Genomic DNA, 26588 nt, shown 5'->3' with positions numbered 1-26588 from the left:
ATGCAAGCAGTATAGAGGAGAATAGGCGATATCTGGTGATCAAGGGGGGGGGCTTGCCTGGTTGCTCTGGCAAGAGAGAGGAGTCGTCAAGCTCCGTAGTCGAACTGGTCAACAGCAGCGTCGGTCTCGTAGTCTACCGGAGAGAAGAGGGGGAAGAAATAATGAATACAGAGCAAACAAAGCATCACAAAATATAACAAGGCAATACGCGGTGTTCGGTGTGCCCTAACGCGGTAGTAGGTGATACCGGTGAAGGGGGGAAAACATCCGGGAAAGTATTCCCGGTGTTTCGTGTTTTCGGGCAGAGGAGCCGGAGGGGGAAAGTTGCGGGTTCGATAGGTTAGAGGGGTGTGGCGGACGAACGGACTGCGTATCCGGAATCGTCACGTCGTTCTGAGCAACTTTCATGTTGAAAACATTTTAATCCGAGTTACGGATTAAAAGATATGATTTTCTAAAGATTTTATTAATTTCTGAAATTTAATTATTTATTTAATTAATTCGAAAAATGTATTAATGACGTCAGCATGATGTCATGCTGACATCAGCAGTCAACAGAGTTGACTGGTCAACCTGACCAGTGGGTCCCACTGGTCAATGACACATTTTAATTAACAGGTTAATTAAACTATTCATAATTAATTAAGGGGGTGGGCCCCACTGTCATACTAATTAATTAGCTAATTAATAGTAGTTAATTAATCATTAGTTTAATTAATTTTAATTGGTTAATTTAATCAGAATTAATTAGGTTAATTAATTAGTTAATTAACTAATTTCATTATTTATTAATTATTACTATTATTTTCTAATTATTTTTTTTTATTAAAACGTTCTCTGGGCGGGGGCCCACTTGTCATTGGCCCCGGGGGCCTTAGCGGATCGGGCGCAGGGGCGGGTCGGGCATTGCGGCGCCCGACTGGGCGTTCGCCCAGATCGCCGGGGCGAGGAGGCCCAGGGCAGCTTGCAGGCGCGGGTGCCGGCGAGGCCATGGCGGGGCGAGGAGCTAGCGGCAGAGGGCAGTGGGGAGGCGCGGGCGAGCACAGGACGATGCGGGGAACAAGGGGCGTGCGCGGGCATAGGAGGGAGGGCGCGTGCTGCCCGGAGCGCGAGCTTCGGCACACGGCCGCGACGATGCGGGCGATGGCCACGACGGGGAGCACGAGCGGCACGACGAGCAAGACGCGGTGACTACGGCGACGGGCTAGGGACGCACGTGCGAGGGAGACAGAGAGGAGAGGGGAGTTTCTCTCACCCCCGATGCAGGGGTTCGTCGGCGAGGCTCGACGGAGTCCGCCGGGGAGGAGGTCGGGGAGGCGAGCGTCGACGGTAGGCGGCAGGGCGTCCATCCAGCGACGAGGTGGCGGGGCGTCCATCCAGAGGCGTGGTCGCGGGGCGTCGGAGCCGGCGAGGGAGAGTCGGGGACGGGCAGTCCGACGGGGAGGTACGGCAAACGGGGGGGGAGGGCGCCGGGCGGCATCGGGCAGCGCCAGGCGAGGAGATCGGGTCGATCTCGATCTGGATCACGGGAGGGGAGAGGAACGAGCGAGAGAGAGAGTGGGGGTCGTGGGGTAGTGGGGGGGAGAGGGGCTAGGGTTTCTGGCGAGTGGGGGAGGCCTATGTAGGCCAGGGGCGTGGGCCGGCCTGGCTGGGCCATGGCCCAGTTGGGCCAAGGGGGTCCAGTGGAGTCCTTGTCTCCTTTTTATTCTATTTTGTCTTTTCTTTTATTTCTTTTCCTTTCTGATTTAACTTTATGTTTTAAATACCTTAGTTTTATAAAATACCTTAGTTGTACCTAATTTAGTATTAACAAATATAGGCCACTACCCAACCTGGTTTTGACTCAAAATAAGTTAACTTAATATTCTTATAATTTAAGGAGCAATTAAAATGTTATTTAGCCACTGTTTTTATTATTTTAGTGTCTTTAATTATTTTATAAAAATGTGGGTTCTCCACCATTATTACTAAGGATTTATTGGTCACATTTAGCACATTTTAGTTTTTATGTTCGAAAACTTTTATCGTTTGACTTTAATTCAAATTTGAATTCGAATCGGTTTCGAACTAACACGAGGTTAGCAACAGTAACCGAGGTGACGTGGCATCGTTAACGCGGGATTACTGTAGTCTAATTATCCGGGCGTCTAGTTTCACGTGGACTTCGACGTTTAGCTTGTTACCTCAGCTACGATCTTGTGCCCTCGGCAGGATCTGGTAGATAGTCAGGCTGCTCAGCCTTTTTCATTTGTAGATGTCTGTACTCAGACATGTTAAGCTTCCGCTTGTGCTTTGACTTATATGCTCTGAATGTTGGGTCATGAGACCCATATTTGTAATATCTCGCTCCTCGGAGCCTATTGAATAAAATACTTGAGTCGTAGAGTCATGTTGTGATGCCATGTTATATTTGCACATATCGAGCATATTGTGTGTATGTTGTTGAAATGCTTGGTATGTGTGGGATCTGACTACCTAGTTGTTTATCCTTGGTAGCCTCTCTTACCGGGAAATGTCTCCTAGTGCTTCCACTGAGCCATGGTAGCTTGCTACTGCTCCGGAACACTTTGGCTGGCCGGCATGTGTCCTTCTTCGTTCCTGTGTTTGTCCCTTCGGGGAAATGTCACGCGGTGTCTACCGGAGTCCTGTTAGCCTGCTACAGCCCAGATTCTCTGGAGTCCTGCTAGCCCAGCTGCTACAGCCCGGATTCACTCGCTGTTGACCGACACGTTCGTTGTTGGATCATGTATGCCTGTCCCTGTAAGTTAGCGCCACTTTGGGTTCACGACTAGTCATGTCAGCCGGGTTCTTTGTCATATGGATGCTAGTGACACTATCATATATGTGAGCCAAAAGGCGCAAACGGTCCCGGGCCTGGTAAGGCGACACCCGTGGGAATACCATGCGTGAGGCCGCAAAGTGATATGAGGTGTCACATGCTAGATCGGTGTGCATTGAATCGGGGTCCTGACAGCTTTGGTATCAGAGCTTGACTGCCTGTAGGATTACCAAGCCAAACTGGTCGAAGTTGAGTCTAGAAATTCTTTAGTTATATAAGGGAATTGATTGTGGGATGGAACGTAAGGCTCTTTTTACTCCTTATACCTTATGCCCTTCTGATCTGAGCCATCTTATCTTTCCTACGGGGTTAAGAAACTAGGCTTTCTCTTCTTTCTATCAGGATCACGTGTTACTAATCCGTAGACTTATAGGATTGTTGGATTCAAGTCTCAGTTCAGTTCCTACTACTTCCGTGTGTTCATAGTTGGTCTCAGAATCTTGATATTGTGATGATCGAGTGGTTATGCCACCATTTTTGTAGGATGTCTCAAATCTTTTGAGCATTTACAGTTGTTATGCTGTCCGAGTCATCCCATGTTTCTAAACAATTTGATGCACTTGCAAATCCTTTCCCTCTGGTTATGATGCTCCTTTAGGCCAGGTTAATCACACTAATTGTTGAGTTGAGGTATTCTATTGCTTCGACATTTATGTTGGAATTATTATTATGACCCTAGGTGTCCTAGGGGGATCATCTAGTAATCTAGCCATGATTTGTGTCCCAGTGTGATGATTCTGGTCTTTATTCTCGAAAGCATCCCGTGATGGCACTTAGTAGTAGGTATTCTACTCCTTGGGTTTTGAACCCGAGATTCACCCTACTTACCTCGTGTTGATAGTGTTTGCTAGTTCCTTTAGGATATTAGTAACCTTTGCGATAGTCCTCGAGGTCCATGGTATATCGTTCTTCCAAATACCATGAACCATTCTTGGCAAGGAGTTCTTTTGAAACAAAAAATCACAACCAGAGTGCTCTTGATGAGTTCTCCATTCTATATTGTGAATCTGCCAGTTCTACCTTCTGCATGGGTTATCCGGAAGAAATGTTGAGCTTTGCTCGACATACTAATCTATGCATCCACAACTCAGAAAGATATATGTTCCTTTGAGTTGTCCCTCTTCAGTCGTATTCCGATCTTCATCTATCAATTGATAGTCAAGAGTATATATGCATTTGTTCATCGATGCCTATTACTCTTGTGGTCCGTCGAGCCATTCTATTCTGGAATGACTAGGAGAAACAAACTCCAGTACCTCATCCATATCTAGGATTGGGTCAAAGAAGTTGTATTCCATAGATCAAATGCCAATCCAGCTTCTGGTCTGTTCTACCTTGGAGTGTTACCCTCTTTACGTCGGAATTGTCATGAGAATTGCACCATCTCTTGTGAATTCTTGATGTAGTGATACTTCTTGCCATCATTGTTAATTCCCTGGTTCCTGTGTTATTGTAACCAGAATGCCGACAAGTGAATCGTGACGTGTGAAATCAATACTCCTAGCAACTGTGTTGCTTGGTAGTTAATGGACAAAAGTCTCATTCTTAGCTTGTCGGTTATTGAATTGTCATTCTAAGATTGATCGTGCAACTAGTCCATATTTCCTGGTGCACTCTTCGATCAATGAGTTAGAATCGTGTCAATCCCTTGCTTATTTGATCATATCATCTTGCCTAGAAAAGCAAGATTGTTCTCGAACTTAGTAACATATCAGTGGTTCGTGATTTACCGAATATCTTCTCGAAAGTATCACCATGTCGTCATCTGACTTTTATGTTGAGCTCGTGATCAAGTTGGTTTCATATAAACCACCCCTTCTCCAAGAATCTGTGTTGGATACCCTAAACTAGTTGGCTAAGCTAAATGACAACTTGGAGAGTTGGAAGATAAAAGCTTGTCTGACTCAGTTCATTCCAAAGGGATATCCTTGTGCGTGAGTGTTGAAGAAAGATGATATCTTCATTGATTGATCCTCGTGATCAATTGCTGGATCTATTGTCTTACCAAACCTTTGATTTGCATATGAGCTATCGTCAAATCAAGTCAGAACCAACGATATTCATAATGTTGTCTTACTCGTGGTTGTTTCCTCGAGCATACACCATTATATCTTCTGGGTCTGACCAATGCTAACACCTTGTTTACATAGTTATGGAATTCCATCTCCATGGGAATCTCGATGAGTTGTTGTTGTGCTCATCAGCAGCATTTTATCCTCTCCATGATTCATGCTGAACATCTAAGTTAGTAATGGAAACTTTAATAAGCATTGTCTTCATGTTCCGTTCATGAAGCATATGTTCGGATGAAAGAAGTGACTTTCTCCAAGTTCACGTGCATTAGGTGTAAGTTGCCGCCGTGAATTTGAGAAAGTTAGTTTTGCTTCCCCTGGAATCATCCCAAGTCAGTAATGCATGTGTGGAGTATTCTGTGGTTTGGTAGATTAATTACCTCCACTCCATGCGTAATTCCTAGCACCCAAGCCACTGATTGATTTGTTCAAGGAAAAGAAGTCTAGCGTGCGTAAAGACTTCGAAATCCTTGATGATGGATCCTGACCTGAACTCGATAGTGTTTTATTATAAGACTTCTACGTGGTCATGCTTGTCTTGGACAACATGTTCACATGTGTGTAGCAGAATCAGCTCATGTTTTGGAGCTTGCTAGCGTAGTTCATTTCCCGAGAATCTCGCAACGTCATCTCGTCGATTTGTGTTGCAAACTTTCTTTTCCAGACATGTTGTCTGAAATATCCTGTTACCAACTAGACCTGAATCTCAGGCAGGTGTGATGGTTGGCACTTCTCCCAAGAACTATGATGTAGGTTTCGGTAAAGTGGATGCACCTAGCCGGAAAAACTATTATTGTAGTATCTTGATAAAGCGATTTGGTCACCTCCCATGAGGATCTTGCATGACTTATTCTAGAAGTTGATCCTTATGGATTTTGTGCTCCCGAAGTCCGACCTTTTACTTGATGGTCTAGTTACCAAACCATTTCAATGAATGGGTTATGCTAGCACATCAAGGAGAACATTAGAAGCGGAGTGCTAAACGTCTCTCGGTCGATCATCCAGATTCTGTTTCCTTGGCCGCTAAGGTGAAATCTGAGAATGTGTTATCTCCTTTTGCATCTGCATCGTCCATCACCATTCATCATGGTAGTATGTTATGTTGCCAGGATCCTTGACGCAGATATTGGTAAAACCTTGATGAATATGGAAATTCTCAAGTTCTTGAGAGCACGGGCAAGTGCTAGGTTTTATCGTCGATGTTAATTGCATAGTGCTCTCAGTTTCCTCGGTTATGCTATAACCTTTTCAAACAGTGGACTCACTCTCTACTATTGAGCTTCTCCCCAGTTACTAAAATCATCCCTTGTGTTGTTTTCAACAAGGTAATCCACATCGTCTATTCTAGTCCGAGTATGCCATTCTACCGAAACCCCTCCAAACAATCGCTCGAGAATTGCCCTAGGCTGGTTTAGAGAGTCTCAATGATCTCTATATCAAAGGTAATTCTTTTTGCCACTTAAGGTAATAATATATGAATCACCCTCCTCCAGGATGTCTCACTGAGGTATCATGGCAACTCAACTCCAAGCTACGTTGACAACCGTTCACCATCGTCGTAAGTGTGGAATTGTTGTCTACCTAGTGAACCCTCGTCATCTGTTCCACTCCATTCCTCTAGATGTGTGCTTCGTGTCTCAGCTCGAGAGATGTTGCTATGTCTCATTCCGTGAGTTAATCCTGAGTAGATCGAACTTCAAGAAGATCGATCCTTCTAGAGTTTTCTTTCTCCTCTCGTTGTCATGTCGATTGAAGGTCTCGAAAGCAAAGACGTCAAGATCAATTGGAGCAATGAATCAACATCTTCGAGAAGGGCAATTGGATCATCAAGATCGTGTTAGCTTTGTGTCCCCTCTATCTTTTTACCTCATGCTTGAATCTCGGAACAAGATTCTTGTTTAGTGGGGGTGAGTTGTCACATCCCTAGTTCTGGTATGCACTAGACTAGCCCTTCATGTTTGCATCATGTTTAAATTTTATTTAAGTTGAAATGGGGATTGCTCAAACCCTAGCACCAGATCAAATCAACTAGGTTCAAATAAAAATATTCTCAATGAACCCAAAATGCTCTTCAGAAAAGTTCATTATTTTTGGATTGGTCTAGAACCTCTCCCAAAAATGGTGCACATTTTTCTAGGCCATTCTGGATTTTTGAATTAAATCATATGGTATTTGCATTTGGGCATTTAATTGCTAAAAAATATTTTAAATGCTCAAATAATCACAAACTGAAATGTTTGCTGTTGGAAATATTCCAAACAGTGACATTGAGCAGTTTCATGATTTTTGAAAATGCCTTGGCATTTTTCTTAAAGCCAAACACCATTACAGAAAATAGAAACTGAAAATAAGAGAGAGAGAGAGAGTTAGTACCTGGCCTCACCCGTGCAGCCCACCTGGCCGGCCCAGCTGGCGGCTCAAGTGGCCGGCCCAGCCCACCACCGCCTCCTCCCTGTCGTCTTCCTCCCTCGCCAGAAGGACAGAGGCGCGTGGCCGCCCCGCGCCGGCCACCTCCTCCCTCCCTCCCTGCCTGGTTCCTCCTGGACGGCTCTAGATGAGCGCCACGCAGCCCCTCGACCCTCTCTCACTCTCTCTGGACCTCCCTTCCCTCTCCGCTCTCTCTCCCACGCGACCACCGAAAGCAGCCGGAGCCCTCCGCTCGCCGTAGCCGTGGCCACTGGCCACCGCACCCCCTGCCGACATGACCATCAACTCCGCCGCGACGCCTCGCGTCTCCAAGCAGAAGAACGCAAGCCCAGACGACCTTCTTCCCCGCCAATGCTGCCGTCCTCGACCTCGAGTGCTGGTGATCTGCACCATCGATTCGCCGTACCCCGTGCCTCCCCTGCCTTGCCAGCAGCACCAGAAGACCTGCGGTGAGCCGCTGCTTCTTTTACCCCTACTCCCATGCTCGCCCGCGTCCACTAGGTCGTAGTTGCACGGACGCAGAAGCTCCCCGGCCGCCATGCCTCATCGCCGCCGCACCAACACCAGCCGCAGCTCGCGTCCGAGCACCATCGCGGGCTCAGCATGCTCCCAGGAGCCGAGTGCAGCCACCTGTTCGCCCTACCGTGCACAACAGCGCCGAACCCGACCTTGCCGAGCTCCGACCGCCGCAAAGCTCGACGCCGTCGGTGCTGTAGACCACCCCAGCCACTGCTACCTGCTCCGTTGGATGCGGATGAGCACCAACTCCATGCAGAGCCCCTCCGCCACTCGTTTGGTCGCCGGAGGAGCAAACCCGACGCCTCCGCCGTGGCCTGTGGTCGCCGGCGATTAGCCGCCAACGTGGCCACCTAGTTAGGCCTAATCACCCGCTAATTAACCCCCTGACCCACTAACATATGGGCCCCACACCCAAAATTAACCTTAATTTAATTCCTGTTTAGTTTTAACTAATCACCGTGGCCCCACGCTTCAGCGTTGACCTTGCTGACGTGGCCCTTGACCGACCCCACCCGTCAGTGACCAAAGCCAGCAATGTGACACTGACCAATGGGCCCCATTGGTCAGGTTTGACCCGGACCAGCTCCTTTGACCTGCTGACGTTATGCCTACACATTGCTGACGCAGTAAAGGAATTTCTGGATTAAATCTAATTCAGGAAATTCCAGAAAATGTTTAAAACTTGTAAAAATCATAGAAATTCAACCGTAACCCCAAATGAGATAAATTATATATGAAAAATGATCAGAAAAATCCAATCTGTACCATTTTCATGCATGTTAAAACAACTTATAGCTACTGTTTAGCACAAATCATATAAATAGCATTTAAATATCCACATATGGAGTTTGAATTTGAATCTTGGATTCAAACCAACTTCATTTAATCTGGTTGCTAGTTGCATTAGCTCAAACCACATCATACTGCCATGTCATGATCATGCATCATATTGCGCATTGCATTGATTGTGTTTCTTTCTCAGTTGTCGGTAATTGCCCCCTCTCGATAGACGCGTTTCGAGGATGTGATCAAGGACACCAATGAAGAACTATACTATCTTCAGAAGTGCCAGGAAAGCAAAACCTCCTTGTTCATTCCGATACAATCCCACTCTCTCGCTCCTGCTCTCTTTTACTGCATTAGGACAACAACGATTCAACTGTTACATGCTGCGGTAGTTGAACCCCTTTCCTCTGCATGACATGTCATTGCAACAATAAATAGATGAAACCCACTAGCATGAGTAGGAGTTGTTTGAGCCCTGATGTGCTCATTCATGTTTATTTGTCATGCCTGCTATTGCTTAGAGTTGTGTCAAGTCTGATTCATCAGGGATGAATTGGAGGTGTGTGAACATGTCCTACTATGTGTGAGCTAAGTGTGTGAACACGATTTGGTAAAGGTAGCGGTGCGAGGCCATGTAGGAGTACATGGTGGGTTGTCTCATTCAAACAGTCCTCAGGAACTGAGTTCTGTGTTTGTGATCCATGAACAGCTACTACCACACATTGGGATCCTTAATTGCTCTCTCGACTTATTAACCGACTTGATCTCTGTCCAGGAGTTGCAACTAGTTTCTGGTGTTTGTAGGTAGTGTTAGTAGTCTACCAAGTGGCACCCGGTACAGGTGGGCTTGGGACAGACTAGGCACAGTGACACGGTGTACCAAGTGGCACCCGGATGGTGGGCTTGGGAACCCTGCTCACATCATTTGGGGCCGTGAGCGACACCCCGTCCGGATCTCCTTGCGGATGGAACCCGAATAGACGATAAACCTGGACGAGAGACTTGTGTGGTTAGTCAGGTCGTGGCCGACACCCTTGCCAGGCTTCCGCTTGAAGGTTGCCGAGATACATGACGTGTACATGGCGGTAAGTGGCGAGAGCGTGTGTGAAGAAGTACACCCCTGCAGGGTTAACATCATCTACTCGAATAGCCGTGTCCGTGGTAAAGGACTTCTGGGTTGCCTGTACAGTTCATAGACAAGTGAAAGTGGATACTCTAAAATGCGCAAGATAAGCGTGAGTGCTATGGATGGCGTTCTCGTAGGGAGACGGGAGCGGATCCATATTGGTGTATTGATATGGTGAATATGTGGACTCGTGTGCACCACCTCAAAATAGTTACTTGCAATCGTAGTTCAGGATAGACACCGAGTCAAAGCTGGATAGCTGCAGTTAAAGCCCACCATCCTCTTTGCTGATAATGATGCATGTGTAGTTAGTTCTGATGTAAGTCTTGTTGGGTACATTTGTACTCACGTTTGCCTATTTTATATTTTTGTAGAGACTTCCGTCTCACTAGTAGTTTCACGTGGACTTCGACGTTTAGCTTGTTACCTCAGCTACGATCTTGTGCCCTCGGCAGGATCTGGTAGATAGTCAGGCTTCTCAGCCTTTTTTATTTGTAGATGTTTGTACTCAGACATGTTAAGCTTCCGCTTGTGCTTTGACTTGTATGCTCTGAATGTTGGGTCATGAGACCCATGTTTGTAATATCTCGCTCCTCGGAGCATATTGAATAAAATACTTGAGTCGTAGAGTCATGTTGTGATGCCATGTTGTATTTGCACATATCGAGCATATTGTGTGTATGTTGTTGAAATGCTTGGTATGTGTGAGATCTGACAACCTAGTTGTTTATCCTTGGTAGCCTCTCTTACCGGGAAATGTCTCCTAGTGCTTCCATTGAGCCATGGTAGCTTGCTACTGCTCTGGAACACTTTGGCTGGCCGGCATGTGTCCTTCTTCGTTCCTGTGTCTGTCCCTTCGGGGAAATGTCATGCGGTGTCTACCGGAGTCCTGTTAGCCTGCTACAGCCCAGATTCTCTGGAGTCCTGCTAGCCCAGCTGCTACAGCCCGGATTCACTCGCTGTTGACCGACACGTTCGTTGTTGGGTCATGTATGCCTGTCCCTGTAAGTTAGCGCCACTTTGGGTCACGACTAGTCATGTCATTCCAGGTTCTTTGTCATATGGATGCTAGCGACACTATCATATACGTGAGCCAAAAGGCGCAAACGGTCCTGGGCCTGGTAAGGCGACACCCGTGGGAATACCGTGCGTGAGGCCGCAAAGTGATATAAGGTGTCACATGCTAGATCGGTGTGCATTGGATCGGGGTCCTGACAATGTTAAAATTTGCCCTAATAAAAGGAATATGTTTTGAATTTTGAAATAATATTAAAGGAGATTCTTGGGCAGGTGGGATGCCGGGAGAATAACCTTGGTATCCGTGTGGCGAGGCGTCGTTTGTGATGTCGCTCACCAGAGGCTTCTCATAACCTTCTCTTTACCTCATATCTTTCCCTCTTTACCTTTATATATATATATATCTATATCTATATCTATATCTATATCTATATCTATATCTATATCTATACCTACCTACTATTAAAGCAAGGTGATATTCTTGGTTTCGTCCCGCCATCAGATTTTTTTTCCAATTGGTTTTGGTCACGTACGGCGTACGTTCGTTCTATTTTGGTCACGCACGAGGTGGTACTAATCGCTACTTGATCTCAATTTTACTTGCGTTGGGTTTCTGTCGTCCGTCATCCACTTTTACAGAAAACACCCTGACTTTACTGATAATCAACCCGCAATCCTATTAACCAGTCAACCTGAACCGGTACGGGCAACAGAAAAGAAAAAAAACACCCGAGACCCATGACCTTGCCTCCCATCCGGCGTGCGCCGCCGCCGGCCTCGCCTTCCGACGCGCGCCACCGCCGCCGGGCCCACCCTCAAGTAAAGGGAACCAAACTAATTTCCTCAGAGGAGAAGGGAACGGAACAAATTTCTTGCAAGGAGAAGGGAAAAGAACGGAATTTCCTCCGTAATGGGCAAGGGAGCAAAGGAAAGGGAAACGGAATGAGGAGGAGGAATAAACTCCCAAGTGGAACGAACCGAACCCATCGATCTCCCTAAGATAGAGTGGTCGTGGTTGCCTTGGCGCTCACGAGCTAGCAACTTCGGAGCAGAGAGGGGGGGGGGGGGGGGGGGGGGGGGGGGGGGGGGCCGGCCCAGGCGTTGCGGTCGGGAGGAGGACGAGTGCAGCAGCTACAAGGAGATGACTGTGTCGCTCCTAACCGGAACGGGGAAGTTCAACATCAGCGGCGCTGTCGTGGCTAGACCTGCAGGGAGTGCAGGCCAAGCTGCGCCGGGTGCACCGCCTGTTCGACGGACTCAACATGAAACTGTTGGTGGAGCACGCGGCAACGGCCGAGGAGCGCGCCCGGGAGGAGGGCCGGCTGGACTTCGTGGACATGCTCCGGTTGGTGGCCTGGAGCATGCCGGGGCGAGACGGACAACGTGAGTCGCGAGCAAAGGATGAAGCAAGGATGAGCGCCGCGGGATCGGCCGGGCCTCTGGGGGCATGTCGCAGGTGGCGGAGGCTGTGGGCGGGGCCGTCCGAAACGCATCGGAGGCGAGGCTGCTGGCCGGATCTGGAGCGGGCCGATGACTGGGGCGGGATGGCCAGATCAGACCCACGGCAGAGGAGCTTCCATGGCGCCTATGGGTTCCTCGCCGATAAGGGGTGCTGCCCTGGCTCTGGCCAGCCACCACGGCCGCGCGCACTCCGGGAGAGTGGAGTGCATCGTCGGCACAACACATGTAGAAGAGGAGGAGGAGCAACACTGGGTGGTAGTGGTTGGAGAAGAGGAGGAGTAGCATTGAGTGAGAAGGAGGAGTGGCGATGAGGATAAGGCAAGCAGATGAGCAGATGGATGAGAAGGAGTGGCGCTGGCCGGTCGGTGCTTTTATTTAATGAAACCAAATGGAATTGGTCTTGTACCGGCTAGAAGCTACCGGATGCATGCACGCTAGCATCAATTACAAATTTTTATTTTCTGGAAGAGGGACGATTATTACTTGCTGTTGTTTGTTGTTACTTGATGGTATTTGTTGTTACATTATATATACGTTCTTCTTTCAAGATAAGTGTCATAATTTTAGTACAACTTTGTACCATAGTTAATACAAAGTTAAAACATCTATTTTAGAGTGGAGGGAGTATAGTAATTAAAAGTGAGTAAAATATTAGAAGGAAATATTTCTTAAGGGAGAAGATATTTGAAGCTCAGCAGTGCTTGCTGTCCATGAAGATATTCCTCAAATCTGGATGCCATGGGTGAGACAGGGTGGAGAGACGGGGGGATGAAGAATAGAGAGAGTGCGACATCGGTGCATCTTGCTCGCGCCCTATTTCACCCAACACGACTGCTGGGAAGGGGGAGCACTACCCTCCGTCGTACCATCTATCCCGCAGTTTTGCGTACCCTAATCTTGATCCCCTTCGATGCCCAACGATAATGTCCAGGGAAGTGGTCTTGTTGGCATGGAGGGTGTGGTCCTACTGCTGACGGCAACGTGTCAACAAAGAACGACAAGCATTGTAAATACTTTACTTTTCGGCCATCATATTTTTAAAATGGGAAAGCATAAATATGAATCAATGTTAATAGGGATTGAGAGATATAGGTACAAGTATGTGAATGATGCACAATTACTTTCGCATCGAAGGATTAGTCGATGATTTACTCGATCGACAAATGTTTAGATATTTTAATTATTTTTACACGGGGTTGTTAAATAACAACAACTTATTAAATATTATTTTTTTGGAGAGAGTTGAAGAAATAGTTATATTGGTAGAGAAAAATATTACGAGCTTTTGGAATACAATAAGATCTTCATAAAGTGGATTCTTACGAGTCTTACAACCAATATAATTGGAAAATTTTATTATTCATCGTGACAGGTAAACTCTTGAATATCACATGAACACTCAGATCTATTTTATACCCGTTGCAACGCACGGGCATTTTTGCTAGTATATATATATATACTAATAAAGCAGCGATTGCTTCTGGTCGTACGTCGTCAGCGTTTTTGCAAAACAGTCCCTCTGTTTCTTTGAAATAAACCCGCAGTCCCTCTTTAAGTGGCACTCTGGAAAACGTTTCATTTTTACCTAAACACCCCTGCATTTGTTAAAAATTATGCCCATGACCCTATCTCTTATTGGACTGGCTCACCACCGCGCATCTCGCCGCTTATCATGCCGTTCTCCACCGCCGGGCACGCGCCGCCGGCGCTGCGGCGGGCGTCCGCGCCGAGGCGGGGCACCGGCTGGAGCACGGCGTGCACTCGACGGACACCGGAGCGAAGCTTGTTTGAGGCGCGAGAGGCAGGAGGCTGGATCTCGGCGTGGCCCCCCTTAAAACACAGCCCAGCCGCCGCCCCACTGCCACGAACAGCCCAGCCGCGGAGAGGTGTGAGATCAGGGGCGGGGAGGTTGGAGCGAGCTTACGGCTTCGTCCTCGGTCGTGGATGCGTAGATGAACAGGAGGCAAGCGTTCGTCTCCTTCGGTCTCGATGCGGATGAGCAACTGGGGCTGGGCCCTCGGCGCAACGTGCAGGCGAGCGGGCGTGCAGTGGCTAGGTGTGATGCGTGCCACGCGCGAACCAGTGCGGTTAACGCGACGAGCAGAGTGTCCAGGCGAGCGGGGGGCTTGCGGGTCAACGCATCCTGGCGAGCGGTCGTCGCTGCGCTTGAGCGCTGCTCCCTCGCGTTGGAAGAAGAAAGTGCGGCGGCAACTCTCCAGGGACTTGCGGCGGGGCGACATGGATCCGACAGGGACGGCCTGGATCTGGACAGGGTTGAGGAGGGCGCGGCTCCTAGGGTTGGACTGTTGGACTTGAGCTCGATGCAACATCCATGGCAGCTCGTGGTCCTGTAGCAACGAGAAGAAAGAGGGGGTTAAGAGAGAGAGAAGAAAGAGGAAGGAGGAGGAAAAAGGAGAAGGGAGCAGAGGCAGGTGGCGGCGCGGCTTGCTGCTGGTGCTCGCCGACGCAGGCGGCACGGGGAGGCTCGGGCGCTCGTGCAGCTCCATGGGAGGAGCTCATGGACGGCCGGATGGATGGATAAGAGGAAGGATAGCAGCGCCGCTGGGAGGAATGGCAACGTGGATAACGTCCACACAATGGGTAGCTCTCGGTGGGGATTCTTGGTGTGGATTGCTTTTTTTAATGGCTGCACTGATGAGTGCCGAGAAGCTGCTGGATGTTGCTACGCGTGCTAGCAGCCTAGCATCCATTGCATTTTTTTTCTAAATGAGCACCGATATAATTACTTGTTGTTATTTGTTGTTATTGTCATAGCTTTTTTAACGCAGTAGACGCAAGCGCTCATACATACACGCATACAATTATTACTATGATGCACACACGCTCATCCTATCCCTATGAGCACATCCGAAAGACTGAGCCGGCATATTATCTTGAGATTTAGGTGGCTCGTCGTCGACGGAAACGTCTCCTCCCACTGAAACGCATCACCGGAAATTCTGAAATAAATTCAAGAATAATGCGAGTCCAGAACTTGAACCCTGGTGGGCTCAGGGTACCATTGTCCCTCTAACCATCCAACCACAGGTTGGTCCGCATTATTGTCATAGTTTAATGTTCATGCCTGCTACATCATCATATACAATAATTAAAAATGAATGAATATGGAAATAAATATTTCTGAAGGGAGAAGATATTTGCAGCTCACGTGACTTGCTAACAATTAACATATCCTCAACTCTGGATGTCATTGACGTTGTTGGTGAGATAGGGAGGGATGAAGAGTAGAGGAAATGTGACAACAGTGCATCTTGCTCGCGTCTTGTTTTCTGCCGCACGCCAGCTGGGGGGGAGGGGGGATCTGTTTTACCATCTCTATCGCCGCTCTGCGTGCCCTAATCCTGATCCCCAACGAGGCCCGATGATGATATCCAGAGAAGTGGCCATGTTGGCGTGGGGTGTGTGCTCCTACTGCGGGCTGCCACGTGTCAATAAAAGAGCTCCATGCATTGTAAACTCTTTATCTTCTGACTATCATATTTTTTAGGAAAGTTTAAATATGAATTAATGTTAATAGGGATTTTGAGGGAGGGGGGAGAAGAAGGACAGTAGGGCAAGACAAACGGAAATAAATGGACACATAGACGGTTAACAATGTTTTCCGTTGCAACGCACGGGCATTTGTGCTAGTATTAATAATAAAGCAGCGATTGCTTCTGGTCGTCCGTCGTTAGGCTTTTTGCAAAAAAAGTCCCCCCATTTCTGAGAAATCAACCCGCAGTCCGTTTTTAAGTGACTATCAAAGAAAACGTTTCGTTCTTGCAAAAGAGTCCCTGTAGTTTGTGCGATTCAACCCACCGTCCGATCAGATTTGCAAAGAAAAAAAACAGACACGACCACACACATGGGCCGCCTCCTCTCCCTCTCGCCCACGAAGTCCTCGCCGCCGCCACCACCCATGCCGGCCACTTCCGGTGAGCTCCAGCGACGCGCAGCACACTTCCGACCTCCCCACGGTCCGCGCCTCCCTCCCCTCCGGACAGATTCTCCGCTTCCGGCCTCTACCGCCCGCTCGCAACCCCACCCCCGTGGCTAGGGTTTTGGCCAAGGCTTCGCCGGCACATCTCCGGCGGCCCCAAGTTCGTCCCTCCTTCTTTCTTGGCCGAGATCTGCCACCTCTACACCTCACCTTCTCTTCCTATCCTCCGCTGCAGATGCAGATGTAGCACCCCATGGGAGTTCCCCATCCACCACGGTGGCAGATTCTTCATGGAGATGTGATGCAAAAGAAGCACAATAGTTCAGTGATGATTAGGTTTGTTTTTTCCCAGCTGAGAATTTGAGGTTGTGTGTATACACTGTCAACAATATTTTCAGAAACAAAATAATGGTGTACATCCTTGTATGGGGAAAGGTGGGATGTATAAGCATGGACATTAATCTTCACTTTCTGTGCTATATAAGCATGGACATTAGGTAGTCAATTTAGCCAGATATAGAATTCGTTACAATATTACATTTACAAAAGGAATATAGAAGGTCACATATCATTTTAGTTGTAATTATTCAAATGCCTGACGCAAGGCTCAGTAGGAATAACATTATGATGTTCCAAATATGCAGCGACATGACTAAAGCTCAAATTTCTAAAGTGGTTGTCGTGCTTGCCGTAACAGCGTTGATGTTTTCACATTTCCTCAATTTATTGGTAAGTTTGGATGTTGTAGACTGATCCGCTTTGGCAAGTCATGTTTGCCTGCAGGGTGATGATGTTTATGCATCTAGGGAACCATGGAGATTTTAACATGTGATATTTCCTCAAGCAAACTAAGTTCTTTTGCAATTTGCTGCTCAAGTTGTGGCTCTCCTGCAGGTATGTCATTGTGGTCCTTTCCACTATATTTATTTTACGTATATGTTTCTAGACAATACTTAGGTTTTGTACTACATGGTAAATGAAATGAAATTCCTAATATGCTAGAATGTACAATGGTAATTGTTAGTTTCATTAGTATTTCTTGGCAAACCATTATTCTTTCTTGGTCTGCTGAAAATAATTGTCATCAGTTTTAGTTTACATTGTCTATAGAGAAAGTGATGTTTTTTAAGAGATAGATGAATGATTTCAAAACATGGATTAAGCCTTGTGCCAAGTTGTGTTCCCAACTTTTAATCTCACTGCCTTCTTACTTCAGGGCAAATCTTCCCAACAAGAAGCATAACAGAGGCCTCTCTTTCAATGTCTGAAGATTGGTTATCTAATAACTGGCCATCAGAGGGAGAAATTCAGCTCCATAACCTCCATGTAAATACCATCATCCATTTTCCCTCTCGCCCACTTCTGTTACATATTTACATTTTTGTGTTGGCATGTTCTAAAGAAGCTGCACCTTTTTCCCCTTGTGAGTAAATTGCCAGTAATCTAAGCTCATGGGCAAATGAACTATTTGATTCAGTGATTTGCCAGATCAACAACAGAATATTACTAAGTAGCTCATGTCATTAACTTTTTAATAATGATGCACGTGAGATATACTCCAAGGTATGCAGACAGGTATTTTTGGTAGAATATGTAGTGGTAAATCAACTCTCATGCATGCCCTTTTCTGTATCATGTGTCCTACTATCGGTTAGATAATAGTAGACATCATCGACATTGGCACCATTGGGTTGTACGATCTGATTTCTAGATTGGCCATCATCAATGTTCGATTGAACTGTGAGAAACAACCTTGACCCTCTAGGAGAGTACACTGACAATCAAATCTAGGAGGTAGTCTTGATATTCACATGCTCATTGCTTGTCATTTCTCAAATTACTAAACAATCACTTAAAAAATCTATTTGTCTTGGCTCGAAGTATGAATCTGTTGCTCGTAATTGTTTTTTAGTTCGATATGTCTTCACATTCATACAATTCTATGAACCTATGTGTTCCCATTGATACTTTGTAAATCTTGTACTAGCTACTACGGCTTTGCGCATTTCTCAAATACAGAGGCCCTCCAATCTTCTTAACTTATCTAATAATGACTGAAAATTGTTATTCTACATTTCAAGCATCGAGTCACTATCAGTTAGGAGTTGAAGTTTGGAGAAAGGGGCTAAAACATGATTCGCCAGCTCTGCTTTACTCGTACCATAGAGTTCATATTCTGGTAGTTTTGGTGCTTCTGAAATTGCTGATAAATTCCAAATTGCCCTTGAAGTGGTAGAGAGTGGAGAGAACTGGTGTGTGGGCCAGTGTCAGCCCGTCTGTCTCAGTTGGGTGATTCTAAGACGGACCAAGATACTAGTTCTTCCACTGTTTCGGTGGACTTGCAACCTCTTGCAACAGATAACCTGATACCGGACACACCACAACAGCATTACTTAGGGGTGATTGGCATGACGATCGTGCATCGAATCACCTTGGTCCTTCAGAGCGAAATACTCTAGCTTCTTGACTATGGTGGTACAATCTGGGGAACGATTTTCTGTACAAGAGGAGGTAAAAAAAGGCATTGCTTATTGTACATTAGATTCTACAGGCAGGGGACCTTCAGCTTTGTAGTACTCCTGCTGTTTCATGAAGCTTCAGATTATATTACTACATTTTCCCTTGATTGTAAGAAAATCAAGCATGCACTAATAAAATTAAGCATATAATACATAGTAATTTAATCTGAAGCTTCATCAAACACTGGCAACAATCCGTAGTCTCTCCAAGGCCTATATAGGTATGTTTATCTTGCTGTTTCAGGTTAGAATAATGATTTTAAGCCATGTAGATAACCTTCAACTAGCAATGCCAATCATATAACCCTTGAGCATGTGACAGAGTTTTCACCCTCACCATGTCCAGTGACGTTGCTAGCAGGAGTAAGATGTTTGGGTTGGCGGAGTCAGCGGCCGGTAGTAAAGCAAGGGTGTTGTGTTACAAATTTTTCATCAAGAAATTCGCATAGGAATATATGTTTTCCTTCAATAATGACCCTTTATATTTTTAGTACTTTCAATATTGTTTCACTCAAATAAAAGTGTGTTTTGCTACTTACAAAATTGTATCCTTGTGAAGAAATAGTTGCTTTTTTACTTACATTGAGAGAAGGTTCATCTTCAGTGTATATAAATTCCATGTCCTTTGCAATATTTGGCCGCCTTGAATGATGCACATGCTGACCTTCTATCTTTGTATGTTGGGTGGAGTCAAGCCCCTACATGTAGTAGAAGAATCATATTTAAGGGTTGTGGTTCAGAGTTTTTCCATGTATGTTGGTGAAGTCATGCAAGTGAAGCACCTCATTGTCCCCTATATTTTTTTGACTTGTTTGTCTATGTTTGTTGGGTGAAGTCATGCAAGTGAAGTGATATATTTTTCCGATTTGTTTGTTTATGTATGTTGAGTGAAGTCAGTGAAGAAATTCATTTTGTTCATCCTTTAGAAATTTATTTTGCTTTGTTTCTGATTAACAGGTAATACTGTCTAGTTTAGAGTGCCTCCTAAAAGTTTGTGTTTACTTTACCGTTTCTTCATGATGAATTTACAATACACGACGATCGAATAACTGCCCTGTAGCTACTAGAATTTTTTGAATTGCTATGATGGATTTCACTGTACTGTAGTACTCAAAGAAGTCTACTTGTTTTTGTTGTCGTAGTAAATTATAGTTAATTGATGACTAACCTGATGATGGATTTAGTGTCCTGTAGCTTCTATAATTTACAGTACTATAATTTTTTTGATTGTTTGAATTTACAGTGACCTCCTGCTTGAATTTACACTACCCTGTTCGAAGATTTACAATCCTATAACTTCTGTAACTTACAGCAGTACCATAAAGGTTGTGATTGTTGTATTTTACAGTGACCTGGTATAGATTTTACAGTATACAGTTACCTTAATTTACAGTGCTACATTTTTCTGAACTATTGGTGTTCTAGACATGTTTTGCTGATGCTCTTAGGTGTTGATCTTCTTGTACTGGAAGAACTATTTGGAGGAGATTGCGAGAGTACGGACCTGCAGTTTGTCTTCTTGGTGTGACTGTAGTTTCCTGATTGTGTAGCTATTCTGTCCCCTTCTTCCTCCATCCTCTTTCTCGTTCTTATCTGATCATAAAGCACACATTGTTACTGGTTGTTGCTCCTTATTTTTACGGAAGTTCCAGTATCTTTGTTGTGATCTGGTTGTTACTGACTGGAATTTTAGTAAAACGAACACTGTAAAATTCATCAAAGCTCGATACACTTTTAAAGTTACTGTTTATCATAGTGAGTTGACTGTAAATTTCAGTAAAAAAAACTGTATTTAAAGCTTCATGACGATGAAATATTTAGTATGTGATTAGTTCATAATGTGTTGATCATTGTACAGCAGGTTGATGCGAATGATGAATTATAGTATGTTTGTGTTCAGGAGTTTCCTCTACAAGTATTTGATTAAAGGCCAATTTAATTTCAGTCGATTGTAATAGACACTCATTTTTTTAATACCAAAGTGTTATCTTTTTTTTGAGAATCACCAAAGTGTTATCTGTGTACGTGAAATGTCCATGTCAAGAGCTTTCTTTGGGCCAAGCCCAAATAATGAAATATACAAGAATAACGACTCCCCACCAATGAACAAACTTATATATCAAAAAAACTCAACATAGTAAAAATAGTTTTATATATTCACACTTTTTAAAAACTGGTCAAAATTCCCAAAAGTTGTTCCATTTAAAAAGTGCATTTAAAAATGTTTAAAAAAACAGTCACTATTTTTTAATAAAGCATTTATTTTTATTAAACAAAATCATGTTTTCTGAAATGAAAAAAAAAAGAAAACTGAATCAGACACTATTCCATGAAGTCTTCAATTAGGCGAAGAATGCCATGGTGGCTTCTGAATGACCAAAATTCAACTGAGAAGCAACAATGTAACATTAGTACCGACGTTTAATAGGACTGAATATAAGAAATGGTGCGTATATGACAAAGAAATTCAGGACTTCATGGAGTCCAAGGTTTGCTGGGTGCGTCGTTCAAGAACAAAGTTGCCCATGTTTTAGTTGTAATAAAAATAAGCTTGGTAAAACATGGTTCCATGTCTTGCCAGCATGTGTTATCACACTCAGAATCAATGGAGACTGGTTAATAAATCACAGCGATTCCAACTCAAGAAAAAGGGAAATTGTACCTAACGACATATGGAGCAGGTTTTGTAAGATTCCACGCCCGTTGCAACGCACGGGCATTTGTACTAGTAGTATATAAAACACGCAATTCTCTTGCGTGTTCTTGAAAAACAAAATCCCCAGAAGGGAAAGGAATAAAGAAAAGGTGCGCGGCCTCGCTGGGCCTGCCCATTTAGAGACGCGGCCTCTTTGCCTCGCTACATACATACCTCTCTTGTTTATGTAGTTTGGGCTGGGTAACAAAGAGAAACATGACGGGCTGAAAGCCCCGAATGCCCACACCCACCAACCCATAGCGCGAAACGCAGACAGAGATCCAAGGTAGATAACCAAGTCAACCCCCAACCGGCGCGTCGCTGCGAGCTACCCCGACGGAGCTCCACCTGATGGTAACTCATTTTTAGTATATACTCCCTCCGTCCCAAAATTCTTGTCTTAGGTTTGTCTAAATACGAATGTAGTATCTAGTTACGTTTTGTTGTGTACTCCAGTATAGTACAGTAGTATTATCTGTCGGTGTACATGTGAACCTTTGCTTGTTCTGATGGAACGGCAAGGATGCTGGATGCTGAAATCTGAATATTTCCGGTAGTCATTTTGTCCTGTTGCCGTGCAAGTCCAAGTCCCCGGAACACCATGGCACATATTTCCTCATGACGACAGGCAACACAGCCAGGAATGTAGCCTCTGAGATATTTCTAAATTGCTTGATCTTGAATTCCTCGCAGAGACCACCAGCCAAGAATAATCATCTCTTACACCTTGTGGTCTTGTGTACACATTTGCCTTTCCTGTCAAATCCAGGCTGGACTTTTGTGTGGCAAATAATTGGATATAAAACTCGTGCCAATGTGACAAGCCACATCAGGAATACCATAATTATGGCCTCTGTTTTGGCTTTCTACCTCGTGTATTTGAACCCTCCAAGCATCTTCATAGTATCTATCTACTTGCTCTGCTCTTCATAACCATATGCAGAAGAAGGCCTGATGGGCATGAACCTCCTCCCCGTTTTCATCCTCCTGTTATTGATTTGGTTCTGCAACTCCGATGACCGCCTTACACCGGCAAAGCCACTCTCCAACGGCGACATGCTCATCTCAGATGGTGGCATCTTTGCTCTTGGTTTCTTTTCTCCCTGGCAAACTCAACCGAAAACTCATATGTCAGCATATGGTACCACAACATCCCTGTCCGGACATATGTGTGGGTCGCTAACCGCGACAATCCGATCACCGGCAGCTCTTCAGGTAAGTTGGTTCTGACCACCGGCTCTGACCTTGTCTTATCGGACTCCAAAGGCCACACTTTTTGGACAACGATGAACAACATCACCACCAGAGACATCAAAACTGATGCTATACTGCTGGACACCGGGAACCTGGTCATCAGGTTGCCAAATGGCGAAGATATATGGCAGAGCTTCCATCACCCAACCAACACCATCCTCCCAAATATGAGTTTACCACTGAGCAACAACACCAACCTCTCCATGCACCTGGTCGCCTGGAGGGGCCCTGATGACCCATCCACAAGTGACTACTCCTTGGGTGGGGACTTGAGCCTCCAGCTCATCGTCTGGAATAGGACGACGCCATACTGGCGAAGAGCTGCGTTGGATGGTGTATTGGTCTTTGGCACGTATGAGAGAAAATCAGGTCCATAGTGTCCCAAACGACTGTCAATAGAGGGGGTGAGTTCTACTTGACATTGACCGTCTCCGGCGGCTCACCAAGCTTCCGCATGATGCTGCACCACACGGGCATGATGAAATTCCTGGCGTGGAACAACTACTCATTATCTTGGGAAGTATTTTTTGAGCGCCCAGGTCCTAACTGTGATCCCTACGCCTCATGTGGCCCGTTCGGCTATTGTGATGACACACAGACAGTTGCGACATGCAAGTGCCTCGATGGATTTGAAACTGATGGTCTTAACTTTTCCCTAGGATGTCAGAGAAAGAAGGAGGTGCATTGTGGTCGAGGAGATAGTTTCATTACCTTGCGTAACATGAAGCTGCCTGACAAGTTCTTGTACGTCAGGAATAGAAGCTTCGACCAATGCGCAGCAGAATGCAGTCGTAACTGCTCATGCACTGCATACGCTTACGCTGACCTGAGTAGTCTCGGCATGACTGTAGACCAGTCGAGGTGCTTAGTCTGGATGGGTGAGCTTGTTGACATGAAGAAGCGTGGTGATGGTCTTGGGGAGAATCTGTACCTCCGGATTCCCAGCTCATCTGGTATTTGCTCATTTCCCACCTTATTGCTTATACTGTGTGATGGATTGCCTATTAACACAGGATTACATATGCGGCTGATAAAATTTGTACCACTAAGTTTACTAAGGTGGCTACTACAAATAAAGCATGTGGCAGTTAGAGCTATGTTCCATTGAAACATTCTTCCGCATTTGTGCTCTCCTGTTACAGTTTGAAGACGCATAATGAGCTTTGATATTGGATGAAGATTATAGGACCTAGACTAATATATTATGTTCTTGCATACGTATGTTCAATACTACCAGCTGTGTTCTCCCTACCCATCAAAAGAAATCATGTTTTCAGATTCTGCTTCTTTATAATCCTGTCATTTGGCATCGTCTTCGTCAGTGTTTATTCAATTTTACCATTTCACCTGGTAAACATTTACATGCTCATGAGCCTATATGCTAGCGTCTTTGGTGACTGCGGTTACAGTAGACACAAACTTGCTTCCCAGCACTTCCTTTTTGTTGTACCTTACTCCATGTTTTGTGAGAAAATACAATAGTTGCCCAGTTGCCCTTCTCATGCAGTATATATCTAAATATATGTTTTTGGTCTTTCTCTCCCCTCTCCTTCCACCTAAATCAATATTTCGCCTGGATGTACACAGTGCTCCAATCTACTTTTTGTATAGTAAGTATTCTATCTGTTGTCTTTTGCAGTCAGTAAGATGACAGGTGCACTCAAGATTGCACTCCCAGTCATGGCAAGTCTGCTGATACTTGTGTGCATTTGTCTTGTCTGGATACGCAAGTCGAGAGGTTGAAGAAGATTCGTTTATGTATCCAAGTGCATGCCATGTTAATGCATTAGTGCTTAACATAACTGATTAATTCCTGGCAGGCAAGTACCATACCAAGGGACCCATGAATTTTGTGATGCCAAAACAACTGAGCAATTCCGATGAACTATATGATGAGAATTCAGAATATCTGTGGATCAGCTTCAAAGACATCTTCCCTGCTACAGGTGGTTTCTCTGACTCCAATGTGCTTGGAAAAGGAGGCTTTGGCATAGTATACAAGGTAACATAATTCCACTTTGACAATTACAGTAGTGAGATGCACTTTTTCATTTCTGCGGATTAATCTGAATAATTCCACCACGTAGGGGACACTGGAAGGTGGCAAGGAAGTTGCTGTTAAAAGGCTTACCAAGTATTCTGACCAAGGAATGGAGCATTTGAGAAATGAAGTAGTTCTCATCTCAAAAGTGCAGCACAGAAACTTAGTTAGACTTCTTGGTTACTGTATTCACGGAGCTGAGAAGCTTCTTATTTATGAATACTTACCCAACAAAAGCTTAGACTACTTCCTGTTTTGTATGAATTAATCATGTACAATGATTCTTGCATTTAGAATAGGAGCATGCCTGATGTTAAGACTAACATGGCTTCACATACTCTGTTCCGGCATGCAGATGATGCTAAAAGGCCTATGCTTGATTGGCCAACAAGGTTTAGCATAATCAAAGGGGTAGCTAGAGGACTTATGTACCTCCACCATGATTCAAGAATGAGATAATCCACAGAGATCTCAAAGCAAGCAACATCTTATTGGATGTGGAGATGAGACCCAAAATATCGGATTTTGGAATGGCAAGGATTTTTGGTGATAACCAGCAACAAGCGAATACTAGGCATGTTGTCGGGACATAGTGAGTAGTAACTCCTGCACTCTAGAATAACCATGTTTAAAAAACTATTTATGAGCTTCAACTCATCAGTTTTTGTCCACTTGCTTGTGAAACGATTCAAACAGCGGTTACATGTCGCCTGAATATGCGATGGAAGGCATTTTTTCTGTCAAGTCTGATGCGTATAGCTACGGTGTCTTGCTTCTGGAGATTGTAAGTGGGTTAAAGATCAGCTCGCCGCATCACCTTATAATGGATTTTCCAAACCTTATAGATTATGTAAGTGTTGCCAAATGCTTCTAATTTGTATAGCTCGAGTACAACATAGTAAATATGTTTATGAATGCTCGACCTTGTTCCAGGCATGGAACTTCCTGAAAGAAGGAAAATCCGAGGATTTCCTAGACACAGTGCTTCCGGAGAGCTGCTCACTGCATCAAGTGTCTCTGTGCATCCATATTGGCCTTCTGTGTGTCCAAGACTGCCCAAGTGCCAGGCCACTAATGTCGTTAGTCGTGTCTATGCTGGACAACGAGGCCATGCCACTCACAACACCAGAGCAGCCGTTATATTCCGTCGGGAGGAAACATGCTGCAGAAGAAGCAAGGGAGAACTCTGTCAACAATGCAAGCCTGACGACGCTAGCAGGGCGCTAGATGCGGTAACCTGAGTGCCCTGGAACATCAAAGGGAAGCAGATTATGATTGACTGCCAAGTGGGTTTCAGTGGTCAGCTGCAGGTGGAGAATCCTCTCCCGCTTTGACGCCCTCGTCTGATGGTTAGTTTCAAATTAGTATTGATGCTATCTTTGATCCATTGGCTTATAAATCTTATTGTGGTGGGCGTGTTCTTGCTGCTTGAGATCAACTGCTGGGATCCATGACCATTTTGTCAGACGTGTCAAAAGGGAGGGAAATGAGGTCACAATTATCACAACTTTGTAGAATATAGTTGATCAGGTATTCAGGTTCAATGATTGTGTTGAATCCTGGTGTCGAAACTAATTGTGCTTTCTAAAAAAGCTAGCTGTGCGGGTCGTAATAATTTTTTTTATCAATTGATAATCTCTATTGCCTAAGAGGGTACGTGTACAAATGCTTCGTGAGAAAAGGGCAATGGCGATTGTGAAAACCTATCTGCCTCGAGCCGCCTTCCCTTCTAGCCGCTGCCAGGGCGTCGTTGCCTGGCAAAGCCCGCACGGTGTCGGCACCCGCTGGGAGGTCCGTTTAAGGATGGCTTTCTGGGAAGTTGGAGGCCTTGGAGAGCTGCTGCGGTCAGAGAAGGAGATAAGGGCTTGAGTGGAGGTCTTCGTCAGGTCATG

At 45.3% G+C, this 26588-nt stretch overlaps 2 pseudogenes; both read left to right on the top strand.

Moving 5' to 3' along the window:
* Positions 1-11927: 11927 nt before the first annotated feature.
* Positions 11928-12712, top strand: LOC123046909 (flavonoid 3',5'-hydroxylase 1-like; annotated as a pseudogene).
* Positions 12713-22355: 9643 nt separating this feature from the next.
* LOC123042251 (G-type lectin S-receptor-like serine/threonine-protein kinase At1g11330) lies at positions 22356-25923 on the top strand (annotated as a pseudogene).
* Positions 25924-26588: the final 665 nt, after the last annotated feature.

The sequence above is a fragment of the Triticum aestivum genome, chromosome 2B (assembly GCF_018294505.1).
Source record: "Triticum aestivum cultivar Chinese Spring chromosome 2B, IWGSC CS RefSeq v2.1, whole genome shotgun sequence".
Lineage (NCBI taxonomy): Eukaryota > Viridiplantae > Streptophyta > Magnoliopsida > Poales > Poaceae > Triticum > Triticum aestivum.
The sequence above is the reverse complement of the archived record's forward strand: the minus strand, read 5'-3'. Positions and strand labels throughout refer to the sequence as shown.